At 42.6% G+C, this 20,398-nt stretch overlaps 1 protein-coding gene across 4 annotated transcripts in view; it reads left to right on the top strand.

Annotated features, from left to right (window-relative positions):
• Positions 1-20,398, top strand: part of LRRTM4 (leucine rich repeat transmembrane neuronal 4) — a 571,952-nt gene that overhangs the window by 306,752 nt on the left and 244,802 nt on the right. The gene's annotated exons all lie outside the window — the stretch shown is intronic.

The raw sequence follows: 20,398 nt of genomic DNA, 5'->3' as shown, positions 1-20,398 counted from the left end.
CATACGCATTTATGGAAGTGAACTCTGGACTGGATTCACTACACAAACCTCTGCTGAAAATACTGGAGCTGTGATCTATTGGGGTTTTTTTTATTCTATCCGCAGAGGACACAAACCTTTCTTTTCCTTTCCTTTCGCTCTTTCTATATTCTGCAATAAAGTTCTGTGAATTTAGTTGAAATTCAGGCATTTGTTTTGTGTTCATGTCACACGTTGTTTCTGCCACAGTTGCTCTCCTTCCCCCCCTCAGTGAGTAGCAAACTAAATAAAAGGAGCTTGTGTGAGATTTGGCTCCGTCGACTCCGCTGGCTCTCGGTGCCAAACAGTTTAAAGCTGCAGGAACCCGCTGGGGAGCTCCCGGCTCCGGCTGCTCTGCCTTTGGGGACTCTGCGCTTCAGCCCTGCTCTTTGTCTCCCGCAGCACTTCTGACTGTTAGGAATTCTGTTACAGAGCGGGAGACGAGGAGGGTCTGATCAGAGCCACTCTTTGTCCACCTGGTAATGGATTAGACAACATTGCACTGGTCGGACTGGGGTGTTGCAATGAGCAGGCAGGTAAGATGGTGGTGGAAAAGCAGCTACATCTTGAAGACTCCTGGCTGATTAAACCTATGTGGGGTGCTTTTTCTGTGCTTGCACCTTCTACCGGTCTCTGTCCCTGTGGTTCTTTCTCATGGACACTGAACACATCAATGTCGGGGAGGTTTTGCTTTGCACAGCGTGTGTTGTCAGAACATGATAACAAGGGTCGGTTGTTCAAGAATTATCTACGCTGGGGTTTAGTGCCTGTGTTTAACTTAAACTCCCTTCAGCATCTCCAGAAACTCCAGCGTCAATCAGGTTATTTACCAAATGTCCCATAGTACCATCGTTCTCTTCCCATGGCCTCCCGGGCCCCGGCTGGAGGCTGCAGCCCGCACAGGGAGCCCAGGCCCAGGCGATGCCTGTCGCGTTCTGGTCCTGCTGGGCCGCCCATTGCCCAGCACTTGGGCAAACTGTCAGATTGTTCCATGTCTCATCTTTTGCGATGTGCCCTGGCTCAGCAGGCATGTGAAGGAGTGCCGAAATCAATGTTAACATCTCATGGTACTGAAAGAAATTGCCCTTTGCTGGTCAAAAATATAAAGAGAAATAGGCTCGTACTAAAATTTTTCAAGGTGCCAAAAATGAACTGTTGTCTCCTTATAGGAAACCAACTTGATTGCCAGCATCTACCAAAAGATCTTTCTGCATAACAACGTCGTAATCCATCTCATCATTCTTCATAAAGGAAAGAGTCCTTTCTTTCTCTTTCCTTTAATAACTAAATTTGGCTTTGCAAGGAGAGGGGCCTTGTAGCAATGGCAAAAGATACAGCAGGGCTGGCACCGATTTCTGGCTTTCCTACAGAATTTGTAGCCTTGGGCAAATCAATTGGTGCTTGTGCTTTTTATAATTTATATATAAAACAAGCACAAACAGCCTTCATAATGCCTGATACTGGCTGTGGATTTTCATAACTGCTTGGCGAACAGCAGGTCGGGCACAGATTTTCACGATCCCTCCCGGAACCCTCCTCGCCCAGCAAATGGAGTAGAACCCCACCAGAAGGGAGAGGAAAACACTCCTGAACTCTGTGCTGGAACCTGAACCTGTGATATTTAGAGCACTTTGCTTTGTTTTAAGCTTAGTGTGAGTAATGACTGTGATGTTATCATCTGGGGTTGGAGATTAAATATTTTCATTATGTCTGGATTCCTTTCCACTCCTAAGAGCATTTCTGTATTACTGTTTACTAAGCACAATCACTTGGCTGTTGATGTTTATCAAAAAAAATATGAAGATCTTCCTTTTCTAATGGTGCTAACTCGCATTACCATTTTCCTCCTGCAATGACAATGGAGAGAACTGCATTTAATTAAAATAATGCAAAGCAGGGAAAATTTCTGTGGTTTTGCTCAGTAAAGAGAAAGATTCGGAAGAGAGTAGATGGTTGGGGAGCAGGAGAATAAATAGTAGGGGAAGAAAAAGCCTGATCTTTTTGCATATTCTTTTATACGCTATAACGAACTATTTGGTAACAGGCGTGTTGACAGCAGTTCTACTGTTTGGTAAGGCTTTAAAGGAAACGACACTTCAAATCGATCCTTCTTGCATATGCTGCATTAGTATTCTGTACCCACATCAACCCGGTCATCGTCAGTGTGGCATGCTAATTAGTACCGTCCCTCTTTTTCTGTTCCTTCCCCGCCCCCCCCCCCCCCATCTCTTCCCTTCCCCTTTGCTTTCCAGTCCGGCCATCCACTTCTATCAGTGATATATGGGTTAGATCTTCCCAGCCATTATGCTGATGACCCAGGGCAGTGCCTGCCACTTTTGATAAACTGTCAGATTATTTTTGGAACGTCCACATATGCTTTTCTGGAGGTACAATTTAGCGCTATGATAATCTACCAAATTGCTTTCTGTGCTATGCCAGCTCGCACTTCTGCTGCTCTTTTTAGGGTTTACGTTGCCAGAGAAAAAGTGCACCGAGCAAATTTCAGGGGACGCTGCACCCCAAAAATGGGACACATGTATTCTCTACTAGACTGTTTATGAAATGCAGGACTAAACAATGTTTCCGTTTTCCTTATATTTGCAGAAAAGAAAATTTTAAGTAAAAAGTCTGTAACGTTGAGATCCCTTTAATTAATTTTACAACATAATAATTTGACAGCATTACAGCATCAGAAAGACTACCGAATAATTAGTAAATCTACTGCTCGTAAAATTTTAAAGAAAAACCGTGGTTAAAAGTTGAGTTAACTGCATATTGACATGGCCTGTGTTCAAAATGGAAAAATATACTTGTAAAAGGTATCCATTACGCCCTGTTTTTTCAGGACTTTATGCTGTAGTATGCAAAAGGAGTAAGTCGAGGAGGTGCTCTGGGTGGGCAGTAGGGAAGTGATGCAGGGAGATGTTGGTGGACTTCAGAATCTTCATTTTCCAAAGGCTTTGTTATGCAACGGTCTGGTTTGTAGATCTGCAAACTATTTAGTTGCCAAAATAATACTGGTTTTACTGGATTCCTGCACAGACACCGGGCTCCCAGCACCACTGGTGATCTGGGCCTGGGTAATCGCAAGGGTCAGGTCGCTATGCCCGCACGGGTGTGAAATGGTTCAAACTAAGGGCAAAACTGAGTCCCTGCCTTTTCAGATAACCCACCACTGAAGGACCAACTGTGCTGGGTTTAATGGCAAGTCAGGTTGGCTCTGGGGGCAACACTATTTGAGAAGAATACTGCCAACTGGAAGTAGTACTCCCAACTGGGGTGTACTGCGTGCAGCTCTGGAGTCCTCAGCATGGGAAGGATACAGAGCTGTTGGAGCGGGGCCGGAGAAGGCCCCGGAGATGCTGGGAGGGCTGGAGCCCCTCTGCTGTGCGGACAGGCTGAGAGAGCTGGGGGGTTCAGCCTGGAGAAGAGAAGGCTCCGGGGAGACCTTGGAGCCCCTTCCAGTCCCTAAAGGGGCTCCAGGAAAGCTGGGGAGGGACTCTGGAGCAGGGAGGGGAGCCATGGGACGAGGGGGAAGGGTTTGACACTGGAAGAGGGGAGATTGAGATGAGATCTGGGGAAGAAATTGTTTGCTGTGAGGGTGGTGAGCCCCTGGCCCAGGTTGCCCAGAGAAGCTGTGGCTGCCCCATCCCTGGAGGGGTTCAAGGCCAGGTTGGCCGGGGCTTGGAGCAACCTGGGCTGGTGGGAGGTGTCCCTGCCCAGGGCAGGGGGCTTGGCACTGGGTGGGCTTTAAGGTCCCTTCCAACCCGAACCATTCTGTCATTCTTTAAGAAAAACTCAGTTGAAACCTCTGACGCTTTTGGATGATGTTGATAGAATTCGATGGAGTTGGAGCTGTGATACCTGCTGAGGCAGGGAGGCAAAGCATTCTTCTGGTGACTCTTCAGGGAGAGGACCCACAAGACAGGATGAGTAGAGGTGTGAAGGGGAACTCAGGCAAGGTTTATCAAATGGTATTTGCTTCTCAATAAGACAGCAAATACAGGCTGACACTTGATTGCATTAATAGAGCAGATTCAAGGTAACATCTGTGAACCTGTGTCTGTTTTGCTTTGAGGTTATGCCTTGTTGGCATGGCTCTTATTCCAGCAAACTTTGTAATAATTTTTTTTTCCTACTAAGTTTTTTCTTATGGAGCATGCAAATGTCTTGAAAGACTTTTTCTTTTTTTTTTTTTTAATTATTATTTTTAAATAGCACTGTGCATAAACTTTCATTAGGTTCATTTTGGGAAAACTATGGTTGACCTAAATAGAAAAACTATCTTTGATCTTGCAGAGATTGAACTGTTAGCAAAAATTAATAACTGAAAAATGAACACGTGTGGCATCCCTCCAGAGAATAAAATATATCTTTGAATCAAAGAATCCCAACGTGTAAGAAGCCAACTTCCCACGAAGCTCATGCTTTTAAACAAAGTGATTAGAATTTTAAAAAGGAATATATATGAGATGAATGACCAGGCTTTGCCAATATTTTTGTAAATGAAAACTCTCTGTTGTATATTGTGCTGTTCCTCATTTTGTGTTGGTAAGTAAATTTGAAGTGGGTCATCGCTTCCTCGCAGATGGTACCTGTGAATGGCTTCGTGCTGTTGAAAGCCCTGAAACGGAGGCATTTGTCTTTGAAAGCGGTCTGTAATGGCAGGTGATGTTGAGAAGTCATTATCTGTCACTCAGAAAACTTTCTGATGGGCAGACTGCCGTGCTTCTGACATCGCACTTAGGGGAAGAAGATAGAAAAATAGAAGCTTACATAGGAAGCCTGAAATACATGGCCTAATTTTTCTAAATTGGCAAGTGCTTGGCATTTATTGAATTTGGTGTTTGCTCAGCGCTTTTGAAAAATCTAAGTTACTTACTACAATCCTAAATGGTAAGTTAGAAATTCAAATTTATATTCATTGTGTTAAAATATTATCTTTTTTTTTTTTTCAGAATCTTACCCTCTATCGCTGCATGTCAGTACTCCATCTGTAAATAAAGGCAATGTATTATTTTCTCTCCTGTCTCTATCTATCTGTCTGTTTATCTACTATATTTAAATTTCAGGTTCTTCAGAGGTCTGTCACTTATTACCATAGGTATAGTCCTTATTGCAATGGACTTGGATTTCAAATAGGTCCTCTATGAGGTTCTTTAATGTAATTAGCAATGGTCAATCTGATTTAAGTCATAAAATATGTGTAATACTCTGCCCATGGAAGGCTTAATTAATTAAAATTCATTTAATGTATCACAGAGCTCATTCAGTGAGGAGCATGCTGGAAATACCAAGTATTATTTATTACTTCTTTAGTGAAAACGCGGATAATAACTTGAGATTGTGGTTCCAACTTACAGAATTTGTATATGAACTCAAATTCCCTAAGAGATAACTTGACCTCAATTTCCATTTATTGACAGTGTGTCTGGCTGGCTCACGCTCCTAAGGCATTGTGGTGTGAAATGGGAGATTAAATTAAAGAAAGAATCAAAATGATTGCTTCTTTCTGTACCTGGCTTACAACAAAACTGAAAGGTTATTTTATATTAGAATGTGGATTATCCAAAAGAAGCACCTCTTCCAGCTCCACGCTCCTTCCTTTTATTGGTTTGTTGGGTTTTTTTTTTTAGTACACACATGGCACATTAAGATCAACTTTTATTTCTCTTAAATTTATAATTGTAGTTTTTCGTCCAGAAGCTAAACCAGACAGGGTACGTTAGGACCTGACACAGCAAACATGAGCCTGGCACTGCTGGGCTTTGCTTCCTTATTTAGTATACGTAAAGGTAATTATAGCATCACCTCTACACTTAATATATTTGAGAGGTAGATTTTCTCTACCAGAGGAAGTCTATAAATCTGGTTTACGAAGTGAAACCATTCCAAACTCACTGAATTAGGGAATTGGGCCCATGGATTTTTGTTACGGTGTAGAAGAGAACATCTCGCTATTGCTGCTGTTAGCTGCGTACTGTGGACGTAGCGTCAAGATTGTTGGGTACCTGTCGGCTATAAAGCGAAGGAAAAGCTCTGTGTGCAGTCAGTCTGAAACCAGTTCATGCTTTGGTCCTGCCAAATTGCCTAATTAAAGACATGGTGTCGATTTTCTGCTATCAAACAGCACAGTCATGTTTATCATGTGAAAAGAATGGAACGATAATTAAATCAATAGCATGCTCATGTGAGAAATGTAGTTTTTGTAAGGTGAAATCTGGGCACTTCTCTTGATTTGCATTGACTGTATGTTAGGCAAAAATTGAAATCTCTGAAAATTATGATTTCTTTCCATTGTGATTTTAGTTTCTTGGACACACATTAGTTAAGTCTGCTGGTCAGCAATTTCTTATAGAACAGGAGAGGAGAATTTTAGAGAGCAGACTGCAACCAAGAGTGACATAAGTATTATAGTTATATATACTTTAATGGAAATGTCATTTCAAGATGTGGTGTTTTTTAAGCAGCCTGAAGATAGTCACTAGCAAGGGTATTATTATCTGCAGTATCACAGTCCAAAAATACCTTAACAAAGCACTTTCTTTTTTAAAAGAAGAAGCATTTCTTATGGAACACTTTAGTCTTCTGCTTCTGCCATTGTAACGTGATAATGACTGCGTCTACTTTGTGCCCGTAGAGCTGGCGTTCTGTCTCCGGTGAATGTGCTCAGACCAGAGTGCATGCCGGAATGTTGCGTGTTTTCATTGTGCTTGAGGTAACTACAGGCATTAATTTACCTTTTCTGTTACTGTTAGAATAACCATTCTGCAGAGTTTTGTATCTGGAAGAAACGCGCCGTGAATTACACTGCATCTGTTCTTGATGCTAATCCCATTACCAGCATCGGGATTAGTTCATAAGCAAAAGAGCCGTACTCGGCTGCTCTGTATGCCCTGCTATGAACATTGAACAGGGCTTACATGCAGTGCACCGCTTCTCTACTCTTACACTTAGCACCACATCCAAGGCTCGCAGCTGCTGAAATTCACTGTACTGAGATGTAAATTTGTATGATTTCTGAAAAAACTATATAAAAATATAAGGATCGCCATATCCTGTTAGGTTTTGAGGGCTATACATGGTTAAATGTAGTGCCAGAATTTATTTCAAAATTCATGTTGCTGTTTGTGACTAATGTAATCACATAATTAAAAGCAGGCCGTGTTACCTTAATTTGAAATTACCCTCTTGTATGTAAGCTAGGTTTTTTTAGAATCCTCTTTTACCTGTGCAAACAACCAGCTTCCAGAGTCAGTTCTGCTGAAGTTCATCGTAGCTGGCAGATTCAGACAAACAACGTGGAACTTGTCCACTTCCTTGGGGATCCTTTGCCCTGACGATGAGACTCGAGCAGTGCAGGCACGTGCTGCAGGGCCGGCGCTCTGTTGTGCCTCCTGGGGTGCCGCAACATCCCTCCCACCCGGGTACCACTGGCCAGGCGTGGCGGAGGCAGGATGTGGCGGATGCAGGGGTGCAGAAGTTTTCCTGATAGCTTAAAGCGAGCAGACTCTTTAATCAATCCCACCTTGCTAACTGACACAGGAGCGTTTCACAACTGCCGTTCCTCTCTTCTAGACTCTCTCTTGAGTCTATTTAAATAGACTTGGGGGGGTGGAACATTATTAATTATGCGTTGGCTGTCATTCTGATATGAGGGTACTGTGCTGTATGCCACTGCCTCACTGTGCAGACCAGTGTGTTGGAAAGGACCCGGATTTCTTTGTGCTTCGAGCTACTCATCTGAAAATGGCTCTAATGATGCTGAATTATTACTGGAGATTGGGAGATGCTCGGGATTATTTCATTGCTATGTAATTCCTGGGCATTGTTGCTAAATCTAGTTTGCAGCCAGTAATCAGATGAGAACACTCAACTTCCTTCAATTTGTCATAGTTCTCTTTCCTTGTTCCAGGATTGTGTTTGGAGTAATAGAGAAAGGAGTAGGGATAATATATGTGAGCTCTCAGATTCAGGAGCTGAAGGGTAGCAAAGACACGTCTTTGCTTTTATAATTATTTCTGCAAAACTGTGTTGGCAGATTCTCCCTGTAGAACTACAGCATACGCCAACAAAACTTTTTCTGTTGGCATTGCTACACGAGTTCCTCAGATGATGTGAACTAAGTTGACAAAAGCCGTATTTTGTCAGTGGTGCTACATCTCTCAGATTCAATATTTCAGGACCAGACAGCGTATATAATTTTTTTTCCTCCCTCACCTCCTTCCTTGCTGCTCTTCCTCTCTTTACCTGATGTCTTTCCTCATCATTTTCTCTGCTCAAGAGAAGAAAGGACAGACAAACCAGAACCAAATCCTTCCCAATGCAACAACACTGGCAATATGATCCAACTCACTAGAGATACTTAATTTCAACTGTGTATAAAGGGCACAGAAATATTTTATCATTTTCTGCAGCTTGTCTGATCCATGCTGCTTCCACATGTGATCCAGATCTTTTTGAAACTGGTGATCTTTGCTTTCCAAAGGAGAGAAATACCTTACCAAAAGAGAGCGCTTGACATTTTCAGCCTTGGGATTCACAGTGTATCTGACTTGGCCAGACAGGTCTGGGGAAGAAGAAAATTCCCAGCAGGTGGATTTATGAAAAGAGCTCAGTGGCAGATGGTGCCTACAGACATTTACTGACATGTCCTCGGTCTGAACGGGTGTGGATTTCCCCTTTTAGCAGCACTGACAGTGCATTAATATTTGTGTGTGTGCGTTATAAAGATACGCTGACAGATAAGGGACTGCCTTATTATCATCAGAAGAAGAAATTTGGGGACCTCTACGATTTAGTTTGAGTAGTTCAGAGTTTATCTTTGCTCGTGGTTTAACCCAATGGCAAGCAACATCAATAGGAATCTTTTCAGTCTCCTTCATCCCATTTGATCAAATCTGTAAATTCTTGAATCACCCTTTTTCTGGAATCGGTTCATCTTCAACATATGGGATTTGTTTCTTCCGATAATCATTGTCACTTATGCATTCAAAATAAACTCAGAGCCTTCTGGCCATACCTGTATGATTGGAAACAGTTGCATAATTTTTAATGTTCACTAGTTCCATCATTTTTTCAAAACATGCTTGGGATGGACTTAACCAAAACCCAGAGCATTCTTAGCGTTAAGCGTATGAGCAGGCTTAGAGAATCCAGCTTGCAGCTACGCAGTCTGTTAAGCACAGTGTTGGATCTGCAAACCACTAACACAGACTCAATGTACAGACGCGGTATTTGCTGTGGAAAAACGTATATGTTTTGTATATGTTACAAACTGCTATGGAAGCTGCCTTCTGGTACAGAAATGCTGTCCTAAATCCATTCCAGTTTACTTGACATTATGATCTTTTGCTTGTCCTTCAAAGTTTTTCCCTATATGTGTAATTTAGGATTCGTTCACAGAGAACTGGTACTTCACAGAAACCAGATCTTCGATCTACTTACCCCTCCTAGGAATCTGTCTTCACACAGATGCAGCTGAGTATCTGGTGAACTTCTTTGCTAGAAGCCTCAGAGAGAATGTCCACAAAAGAGGTGACAGCAGCACTGAAGGAGAGGTGATGGGCTTGATTTGTTTTTCAGTTCATCCATCTCAGCAATTCATAGAATCACAGGATGTGTTGGGTTGGAAGGGACCTCTAAAGGCCATCTAGTGCAACCCCCTGCAGTCAGCAGGGACATCCACAACTAGATCAGGTCGCTCAGAGCCTCATCCAGCCTGGCCTGGAATGTCTCCAGGGATGGGGCCTCCACCCCCTCTCTGGGCAACCTGGGCCAGTGTCTCACCACCCTCCGTGGAAAGAACTTCTTCCCAATGGCTCATCTAAACCTGCCCTGCTCTAGTTTAAACCTTTGCCCCTCAGCCTATGGCTCCATGCCCTTGCCAACAGCCCCTCCCCAGCTTTCTTGTAGGCCCCCTTCAGGGACTGGAATTCCTATCGGCAAGGTTTCCCCTACAGATGGAACTTGAGCTGCCCTAACCCTCTCCCACAAGCTGAAAATCTGCTCTTTGAAATCTTTTCTTTAGAGCAATTTATGCTTCCTTGACTTAGCAGAAGGAGATGTACCCAGTGACATACTCAATCCTAGGCTAAATCCTGGGTTTGCCTAATCAGTCTTTATGGGGTTGCTTTCAGTCTCTCCTTGCTACATCTCGTTAATTTTTCATTGGCTGTAAAGAAGGATTGTCTTCTGGAGTCCAAGGAGAAAGGTGAATTAAAAATGAGGAGCAAGTGTAGTTAGGTTATAATAGGCCAAGTTACTGCTTTGGATTTTTGTTTGTATAGAAACGTGGATGGCTGTGAAATACCAACAGAATATTTGGCTGGAGACAGGCTGGGGACACCCCCCTGAATCTAAAGATCTCTGAACCCTGGTGTTGCACAGGGATGGTGCCATCTCTGTGAGAAAATCTCAGGAGAATGTCTCTGAGAAAAATTTCTGAGGTAAAATGTTGTTTTAACTTAAGTCAAGAGCAAATTAGGGCAGAATGTTGCTCGGGATAAAATTGTCACTCCCAGACTGAAAAAAAAGGTTAGATGTTTGTATTTTGCCTTTCGGTGCCTTTCCGTTACTTTCAGTACATTGCACCTACTGACTGTACATTTCAACGCTGTGACCCAGTGATGTTCCTCCTCTTGTCAGATTTTTCTTTTTTTATTTTTTTCCTAATGTTAGAACAGTCTTACAAATTCTGAGTTTCCTTTGGAGGCGTCTGTCCTTCGAAATCTCACGAAATTTAGTGTCTCGAGGACTGCGTTGCTTCACTGGAAGTAATTTTCTCACTTGGAGAAATCCAGATAGATGCAGGGATTGGAAGACGCCTACAATGAGTCAGACATTTGGAGAAAGTGGAGTGAGAACGTAGCAGAAAAGATGAGTGCTTTTTATTCTTTAAAGGCAGGTTAGTGAGGGCACAAACAGTTAACTTGGAGGCAAAAAGTATATTGAGGAAAAAAGTAATAAGTGATGCAGTTCAGTGTTACTGAAATCTGAATAGTATTGAATTCAAACACTCTTTGATCTCACACACCCGTGGAATTTGGAATTGAGGCAACTGGAGTCGCATGAAAAATCAGCATCTGGCAAATGCGCAGGTCGGCTCTGGAGGGACTGAGCTCTGGGGCTCCACAGACCGGAATTTTGCTGGTTCTATCAGCGTCCTGCTAGACTACTTAAAGTAATTTTGGGGGGCACTGGCATCACTTAATTTCAGGCATCCTCAACTGGAGATGGGAAACTTGGTCTGTAATTCACAGCCTCTGCGGAAGGAGTGACTTTTGAATTGCCTCTGGAGTAGCCCATCGTTCCTGTCACTGACCGTGCCGTGTTGGACTTGTTCCTCATTTATGTCTCTAAAGTTAGGGCTTGTGACTACCCTTCCACTAATGCTTCAGTTTTTGTACTTGGATAATGGAGATAATGGTGCTGGACTTGTTAATGAAAAGAGCTGAGATTCACAATTTAGAATGTTTCTATATATGAACTAGATATAGTTAATTTCTTTCTGTTGTTACATGCAAAATTCTGTAACAGATGGACGAGTATCATTTGGCAAATAATTCATCTGACACTTCCCTCATCAATCATGAAACAATTGGTACATTTCTTCATTGTGCACTCAGCTTTAAATCCTGTTTGCGAGATGTTGTGCAGCATACTGGTGGGATTGGTGTAGACCCATTGGAGTCAACGAGGACTTGGAACGGGCTGTGCATCAGGGCTTGGATTTTTATGCCTGATGATCTCAAAAGGTACCATCGTAATTAGTGAATGGGGAAAGCCTAGGTTCATTATAAGTTAGCAGTGTGTCGCTTTGAGGTGTTTTTCTGGAGGTGTCCCTCTGCCTAAAGCATAGACGCCAACAGAAGAGAAGGATTATTTTACCTGTGGTTGTAGGAGCCTGTGTTTGAGGGTCCCTTCCTGTATGTGATACCAGCAGATTTGTGACGAGTACAGGATTGTGGTCTTCCTGCCGATGTCCACTTGAACCATTCCCTTCCCTCTCCTTTGGTAGTTGCGTGCTGACAATTTCCAATGTTTTGGAGTAATTCCATGATACTCAGTAGTTTTCTTAATGTCCAGACTACTTGATGTATATTAACATCCCTCCACCCCAGGACAGTGATTTTTTTTTTCTATGTAATTGTAGGACAAAAGTTTGAAAAAGCTGACCTAAATGAATCCTACCGGCTCATTAAACAGCAGCAACCGATAAATCTTTTTTTAATAGTCTCTTGAATTTTTAAATCTGGGAGTTGGTAATGCCCATACTGTAGATGTATGGAAATGGATGTTTCAAAACTGGGCCCTAACTTTAAGAAGGGCGATTTGGATAAATGATTTCACTTTTCTTCCACCTTTTAATTAAAACTACTGTGGCATAGACTAGGTACTTCAACAGATTTCTTTTAATAAATTGCATTAGGTGCTATTAGCTTTCAGGGTATTACTCCAGTTTAACTCTCTCCTTTCTAGGATGTCCTCAACTCTTCGCTGTATCATTCATAATGCAAATAGCCGGCTTTCTTTTCCCTCTTCCCCTCTCTTTATTGCATCAGTATGCATTGCAAACCCAGTGGCTTGTACATCCTAAGCTGAGATAATGAGACCAATATTAATTCCACTACAGCTGCTACAGGCATGTAAATGAACCTTTCATCTGTCCAGCAGAGCCGCTCTGAGCCGTGTGAGGAGCACCTGGGCTGAGCCGCAGTCGGGGAGATGGCAGAGTTGAGGGTGAGAGAAGAGGCTGGGCTAAAAATGGCAGAAATTCAAATGTCTTGAATTAATATTTCCTACTCGAATCAATGCTGTTATTATCCACTGCATTAATTATTGCAGGGATGTTCTTTTTCCTGTTTGTCCCTACTGATAGGGATGTCACAATCCAAAAAGGGACACTACGTCACCCGCCTTGTACAGTTTTCTTACCACGTTCGCTTCAGTCTCTGCTGGGGGCCGTGTCTTCTGGGTTGTGTCTGCATTGTGCAAAGCAGGCGAGAGCAGGCCGATGGGTCTAAAAGCAGTATAGCGGTGGTAGGGCAGCGCACGGGCTAATTAGCTCTGCCTCTCGGAAAAACTGATTAATCTGGACACAGTGTTGTGCTGATGCGACTCTGCTGCTTTGAGTTCTGGCAGGGGTTAGGTTGTGGCTGATGTGGCTCAAGCGTCTCTGCTCCGGTTTTATTTCGTGCATGGATCAGCCATGCCCTAAGAAAACTCCGGCACTAGCAGTGGCATGGGGTGGGAGGAAAATGTTGACCCTCATGCGTGTATTGTCTCTTGTAATACGTTTATATTTTACTAATGAGCAGAGGCTTCCCAGAGCTCTAAAAAGTAAAGAATTATATATTTTTTTTTAAAAAATCAGATTTCCTCTATGTAGTAGTTCAGTAAGGAATTGTCTGTGGTTATCATAACAGGAGGCGGAATAGCCCCGCATTGTTGTAGAAAGCTAGACCCATTGAATACATACCTGCTATTTCTACTTTTCAAACGTGCTTTCAGACTTGCAGTCCGCCTCAGTGCCGCACTTAAGCGTGTGTGAATGGCTTCAGTGGGCTTTAACCATATGTTAAAGGGAAGCGGATTTTAAATGCTTTGCTGAATTGAGGCCTCCAAGAAAGCAATATGCAGACCCTTTTGACAAACACCTTATTTCTCTGAACTCAAGTGGTCCATTATTACAGGTTTGAAATCTGCAGGGAGGCAGACGATGTGTGTAGAGTAAATTACAGCGTGATCTGATTGTTGTAACGTATTCACTTTGCCGTGAGATGGCTCAAAGGCCCCTATGCAGGATCTCACTTTTGGCTACGTTTTGTGCTAGTGGCAACAACAAGGAGATGAACTTCGGTATGTTTTTATCAGTATCTTTTCAAATAAAAAGCACATTCAGAATGTGTATGCCCCTGTTTAATATAGCTAAGCCAGAAAGAAGCAGGGACTCAATTTGGCAAGTACTCCTAATCTGCGATGAAGTTGGAATCCAGATACCCATTTTCTTCAGATCTCTCATAGCCATTAGGACGATACAGCTGTTCGATGGGCTCTTCTTGTTATTAATCCTTTAGGAAACAGTGCATTTTAGTGGCTTAGGATGTGAAGGGATGCAAGGCATAGCCTTGGAGTTTTGGGGGATTGATCTGAGACTATGAAGAAAATGGAATATACATAGAATAGAGAATAAGAGCTGAAGCAAATTTTGCCAAAACAGTTGTGATGCAATTTGGCGATTTTATGGAGCGCATCACAGAGGATGTTCCAATTCTCCAGAGCTCCAAACCGGAGGAATTTCCTGCCTCGTTCAACTGGTTGTTCATCAGTTGAACCGACCTCTGTTCCTGGATCCTCAGTGATCCAAGATGTACGCTGTCATTTTCCATGTTCAGTGGGATGCTTGGAGCCAGGAGGCCCTGGAAGTGACTGGTGCTTTGAAGCCCAGCCTTATCATCACGTTTGCCCTGGGAAAGTCCGGCAGGGGAGGGACCCCAACACTGGCAGGCTGTGTTTGGGATTGGATTTTTTAACTGGGAGAGAAAGAGCTTTGCTGTCTGTCGGACTTTTTCTATTTCCATTTAAAATTTTGCTTTCGCTTTTAGTCTCTTTCAAGACAATAACTAATTTTGACAACTGGTTTATTTTAGCTGCTGTGCTGGCGTGTGCTGTGCCCTGCTGTGTAAACAGCGCGGCACAAACTCCCCCCAACCCTGAGGGGGAGAAAAACGTGTGTCCCTGGAACAATTTCTACTGAATATAGGGCTCACCAAAGCAGCTCCCGAGGAACTATTTAAGTGTGTTGACTAGACGATGAGTCTAAAGACAAAGTTTTATATTTGATTTTATTAAAAACCTGTAAAACCCAACACAGTGGTGGGGGGCACTTCCAACCTCTTGGGTAAATAAATGTGTTAACAGAAGATACAAGATACTTCCTTCTGCATTGCCTTTGGGGCATCTGGAGTCTCCATTTAAATAATAGACTAAAGCAGCCTTTTCAGAAGCATTTTGCCCTTGGTAAATAAAAATTTTTTTAAGTGTGAGAAAACATTATTTACTTCTTAGATTTTGTTCACTGTGGAAGAGCTTTCCCAGGTGCTTGTGTGATTCTGTGTTTAGCTCCCTGGTGAACACACACTTACTGAGAAACCAGCATGGAGAAGAGTCGTGTTAAACAGTTCCCAGCATGAAACTGCGCTTGCTTTGCTTAAATTCAAGGACTTTATTGCTAAGACAGCATTAAGAGAGGCCAGCCAAGATCCTAGGTCTCTTGTGCCGCTTTCTTCTGAGTAGGGAACATCTCTCGAGGTTCTCTGGACGCAATCTGTGGTTTTTACACTCTCGGATGCCAGCACAGCATAAATCATACCTAAGTAGTTGCAAGAGAAGAACCTTGTCCCGGTAGGAGGAAAGGTGAGAACAGAGAGGGGAGGTAACTTGTCAAAACGTAGCCTGAAATAGAAACCGAATTTCCAGGTTCATCCCACGCTGTCTGCCGAATGATATGTTTTGCTGTGTGTTTTTCCCTACTTTATTTCCTGATTTGTTTTTTTTTTCAGATTAGTGTAGGTCAGCAATTTTTAGGGCATTCATAATCACAATTGAATGTTGACTCAAATAGTTATAGATCACATAATTCCCTATGGTGGATTCTTGCCCCCCCCCCCGAGGCATTTGTTGCTGAGCATTATGTTGAATCACTCTCATGCTATGGGAGAATTTAACCCCAAATGATGGGCTTCTGTAGCCTGACAGACAGCTGCAGGGATGGGAACTAGCGTTGAAAGCCACGAGTGAGATTTTCAGAGGCATCTGTGGTAGCTGAAGATGCATTCCAACTGAATAAAATACCCTTTTATCAGCAGGGAAAAAATAGACTATTTTTGTTCAATTCAGGAGATGATTTTGGAATCCTCCACTCCAGTTTGTTCTTTCAGGTTCCAAGTGCAAACCCACATTGCATTATTTAGATAAGTAAGTAATTCCTCTGCTATTTACCTAGGTATGTAATATAGCTTACTGTTTCTGTACTGAAATAATGCAGAGTTTGATCTGTATGCTGCTTTGACTTTTCTTAATTTGAGTTTTTTTGATTTTTTTCCCCCAGAAGATTGTAATTTCCAGGAAATGGATAGTCTGTAATCTATCTATGCTGAAAGAGCTGAGTATTTCTATATAATGGAAGAGTTCTGAAGATAAGTAAGAAAATATATTGATTTATTAAGTTAAAGTAAGACTCACTGCCTTAAAACTGGGTGCTTCCTGACAATGCACATGTTTTACAACTGTCTGACAAATTTTTTACGTGTTAAAATACTCCCAGGCATTTTGTGCAGACTATCTAAAGGATCTCAGTAAAGATAACCCCTCGCAAATTGCCCTAGTCTTATAAAGCAGAAACTAGGATAAAAAAAATGAATAAAGAATGAATAATTGGCCTCTTGAGTATAATGATACTGTCTGTTTCTAAAGGACATTTGCTTGTGTTAAAACCAACCTTTTTTCTCAGCAAAAAATACACAATTCTGTGGCACTGAAGAAGAAGTAATTGCCAAAGTTATTTGTGTCACAATAACATGAATGTGGAAAGCTGAAGACACTACCCAGGGGTCATGTATGACCCAATAATGAGACCATCAAGCATCACCATAAATAATTAAACCAAGACACATTACTTGAGAACTTTTTCTTTTCTCCTTCCTCAGGCACCTTGAAGTTCCTTCATTATCTATATAATTTGTATTACGGGCGGATTACCAACATCCAGAGCTGCAATTTTAACCCTTCTCAGAGAATGACAGAAGAGTTGTGAGTGGAAGGGGTCTCTGGAGACGGACCAGCCCAAGCCCCGGCTCAAAGCAGGGTCACCTGGAGAGCAGGTTGCCCAGGTTGTGTCCTCTCCGAGTTCTGAATATGGGCAGAAATGGAGTCTCCACAACCTCTTTGGGCAACCTCTTCCAGGGTCTGAGCCACCCTCACAGTAAAAAGCTTTTTCTTATGTGTAAATGCAATTTCCCATGTTTCAGGCTGTGCCTGTTGCCTCCCACCCTGTCTCTGGGCAGCACAAGGGCTCTGGCTCTCGTGGTTGCTCCTTCCCATCAGGTGCTTGACACAGAGATCAGATCCTCTGAGGCTAAATAGTCCTGGCTCTCCTTGGCCAACAGGGGCTTCTGATTTGATCTGCTTTTCTTTTTGCGTTTCTAGTGCCAAGCAGTCCATTAAAACTGACGTGACGTGTAACTAAAACTTGAGCAATGGTGTACGTGATTTACCCCCCACCCCTCCCTAAGAATGAGCAGCTCTTAGGAAAACATCGGTGGGATCTGCAGGACAGAGCAGGAATTGCCAATTTTGTGTATCCAGTCGTCGGAGGACGTTTGTTATAAATGGGAAGGGGAATGATTTGGGCTTTTTAGAACACTAACGAGGCCTTGTCGGGGTGAGAAGCAGTTGATTCAATACCTCATGATGCAGTGCCTCGTGTTAGCCAAGATGACAGTCCTCATGTTTACCTGAGAGGCATAATTAATCTGAAGTTAATTGAGTAATTCTGTATTTAATCTGTTATAACAGAGAATTCAATTGACTTCCTGAACCAATCAATTTCTCTCTCTCTCTTATTGTTTTTCAGGAGGGATTGGGTCTTTGTGGTTGGTTTTGTCCATATCCATTTTTGTTTCACCTGCAGCAGATGGAGACACCCCCCTCCATTGCCACTCTGGGTGGGACAGTGGGTACGTTGCCAAAAAAGTTCCGAAGGGGTTTACTCAGTCTGTCCCTTAGTTCTCTTGGGATTAAAAAAAAAAAACATGTTGTAAAAGTCCAGCAAATATCTTTTCACCACTATTTAATGTGCTTGGCTCCTAAACAATTGCAATTGATTTTGTTTGCTCTTGCAAACACGAATTATCCCGTAATCATCTTAGCCTTCCAGCCATGCTTACATTGACTTGTTTGTGTTTTAAAGTGAGAAAATGCAGACATTGTCATGACAATAAGAAAGGTTAGAGGCAAATAAAAAGTGGGTGGGGGTTTCCTGGTTGGCAGGATGTGCATCCACTTCAATTAGTTGTCACCCTCATAGCTTATTTAATACAGTGCAAGGAAATCTCAAAATTAAATAAATGACCTTTATTTTTTGCTTTTGCTTGTGGTTTCTGCTTAGTGGCTGTTTCGGGGTTCATCAGTGACAGGCTCTTAGACTGTGTGATTGCTTGCTTTTCCTCAAAATGAGTATATGTGGCAGAATACTAAAAGGGACAGTATTTTCAGCTACAATACGTTTCTTTCCCAGCCAGGTTTTGCGGCATAATGCAGTCCAAGACCTGGAGGATGAAATTGTACGGGCAATTACCCACTATTTTTGAATAACAGAGCATTTCCTCTGACAACCACGTAGATATCGGGGGAAGCATTGCTGGTACTTTGATTCCCTTTGCTGGCTAATATGTTTTATTTTTTAAATGGCTTTCCCCCTCTTTTTCTGTACTCTTTAGCTTTTTATATGGCTTGGATTTCTACTGTTTAGTGATTAAGCAGTTACTTTTGATAATTTGCTGTTCTTTATTCTTCTGTCCTACAGTTGTATATCTACGTATGCCTATTTTATATGAATTTATTGAAAGAGTCATACGAAATGCATTAGCCTGAGGTCAAATCGTCTGATCTGTAGCTCCCTATTTTGCAGGAAATACAGGGCTCGTTCTTGGAGGGGGATGAACCCCCAGTGTCTTGTTACGAGGAGTGATGAAGCGCAGGGTGAATGGAAGGGAGAGGGATGCAGGGTCTGCCTTGCAGGAGTCGTCCTTCGGTGTCCTGTCCCGGAGCAGTTTGATGAAGATGTTGGTGTGCATGGACCTTCTAATAGCAGACGTTGTAAAAATCTACCACCGAGTGAAAGCCTGCCAGCAGCCCTTGATGTTTTAAGGGGGCTCCCGTGTCCAGGCAGCTGTCCCAACCCAGCTTGCCCAACGTAGGAAAAATGGATAGAGTCAATCAATAGGTGGATTGCTGTGAGCTCCAGGTAAATGCTTGCAGCACATACCCTAGTATTTGTTTTGTACAGCTACAGATCTCTAAGGCGGCTTTACCAGAAAGCACTTGCTGCCATGGGGCGATGGTTATGACTCCCACAATCGTAATGCCAGGTGGGGAATTAGCAGCACGAGCAGGTGAGCTTCTTTATGCCAATGCCCTTAGCGATGAGAGTGGGAAATGCCGCAAAGCCTGTGGTGAAATGGGGAGAGTTATTTCTAAGCAGAGTGAGTTTTTCCACTGCTTTTTTTGAAGACGTGGGGGAGAGAAGGGGGGGCTCTTGATTTACTCCTTGATAATTCAAGTTAGAATTTGGCCTGAGTGGTCTTGGAGTGCGTTTCATACGCGAGAGCAGCATTCAGAAATGCAGATCAGCGGTTCTGTAAATCAGCCTTAGGTTGTATTTTCATTTTTGTTCTGAAAACATTCAAGGCCCCATGTATTACTGTAGCATTGTAAATTATCTTGAAGTTGAAAAACTGCTGCATTAAGTATCTCTCCTATACAGCGTGTTCAGTTGTTTGTTCCAAGTGCTTGTACAAGAGGCTTCTTTGGTAACTACTCTGAGGAACGTAAGCTTGATTTTGTGAGGTGCTGAGCGCCCTTGATGTCAATCGGTTTTAAGGATGCTCAGCCTCTGGAGAGCAGGCTCTGGACAAGGCTTTAACCTCACTGATAATAGCTGGAATAATGAGAAGTGGCAAGGCAAAATTTTCCTGTTGGCGCGCTTGGTATTTCTCTCTCGTTTCATGCCTCCTGTGGGAACTTTCTCAGCTTTTTTTCATGTTCCTCTTCATAATGACTTACGTGTTCAACCAAAGTAAGTGTTTCATAGGAACATTTGGGAGAGGCTTTGTCTTTTAGGACTTGCTTGTCGTATAAGGTCCTTAGGTTAAGCTTGTTTATATTGAACTAGCTTAGGGTAGGGCAGTCTTTTGGAAGAATATTGGAGGTGGAAATTAGAGCCTCATTAACATAATGCTCCGGAACGGCGTCAAATAGTATTTGCCTAACCCAAATGGCCCAGTTGTTTCTATATCCTCTTCTCCAGCAGACAGTAGTAGTAATGCCTTTAGGACATGATGTAATAGATAAAGGATAATTCTCTCCACTAGGAAGTATTCCTTCTAGCACCCATTAATAAGAGGCCGATGTACATAAGAAGATTTAGCCCCCCTTTTCAAAACAGTTGGATGTTGTTTTGCTCCTTATTAATTAGAAGGCATTGATAATCGTGATAAAGTTCCATAACTTTCGCAGGTTAATAAGATCCTGTGGCAGTCAATTTTATGAATAGTTTTAAAAAAGGAAGAACATGAAAGACACATTTCCAAAATCTGCT

Source organism: Chroicocephalus ridibundus, chromosome 23, assembly GCF_963924245.1.
Source record: "Chroicocephalus ridibundus chromosome 23, bChrRid1.1, whole genome shotgun sequence".
NCBI classification, from domain to species: Eukaryota; Metazoa; Chordata; class Aves; order Charadriiformes; family Laridae; genus Chroicocephalus; species Chroicocephalus ridibundus.
Note: the sequence above shows the minus strand (reverse complement) of the source record. Positions and strands in the feature narration are given on the sequence as shown.